This window comes from Frankliniella occidentalis, unplaced genomic scaffold, assembly GCF_000697945.3.
Source record: "Frankliniella occidentalis isolate FOCC.00 unplaced genomic scaffold, Focc_3.1 Scaffold434, whole genome shotgun sequence".
Taxonomy (NCBI): domain Eukaryota; kingdom Metazoa; phylum Arthropoda; class Insecta; order Thysanoptera; family Thripidae; genus Frankliniella; species Frankliniella occidentalis.
The window spans coordinates 59,773-60,603 of record NW_026267554.1 but is presented as its reverse complement, the minus strand read 5'-3'; positions in this window follow the sequence as shown (position 1 = coordinate 60,603).

The window sequence follows — 831 nt, the reverse complement described above, 5'->3', positions numbered from 1 at the left end:
AACCCACACTGGAGAAACCCCTTTCGAGTGCACTTTATGCAACAAGAAATTTGCTGAAATTAGAACTTTGCGCAGGCACCAACGAACCCACACAGGAGAACGGTCTTTTCAGTGAACTATATTCAACTAGAAGTATGCCCGTTAAAGCCATCTGCCTGTGCATCTAGATGGAGCTCCAAACCACACTCGAGAACAACATTTTTAATGCACTTTATGCAACTAAAAAATTTCTGATACTAGTGGTGAGCGCAGGCATCTCCGAACCTACTTACGGAAGACTGCGTGGCGCAGGCGCATTGTCTGCTAACTGAATGAATAATTATGAAACTACCTCATTAACGTTTTGACGATACTTGCAGTATTTATTCTTGTTGTTTTTTTCAAATAGATTTATCTTTTTGTATTTATGTCAAGGTTTTGTCTTCGATCTATTAAAGTAGATAGTATTGTCCATACATTGTAGACTCAATAATTAGTCTCGTACTGCTAGGCCACATTACAACTGTTTTATTCGATCCCATTCCGGTCTTAGGAAGGTGGCAGCGCCGTGGGGAGTATAGCGAGGGCAGTAGGTCCAGGGGGATTACCGGATTACCGTTAGAGTTTAGGCGCATTGACTGGATGCCGGGTCACCGCCACCAGCACCCAGAAAACCGCTTCTTTGAGGAAAAGTACTGCAAAGAAAATTTCGTGCCAGTAACCATAGTCAAATTTGTCTTTCGGGTAACGATAAAATTTAAGGACACGAAAAATTTGTAAAATGAAACAAATTTGGTTGAGCTGATTTTGGAAAAAATTGCAGTGGAAATTTTGTTGATTACGGCAAAGTCA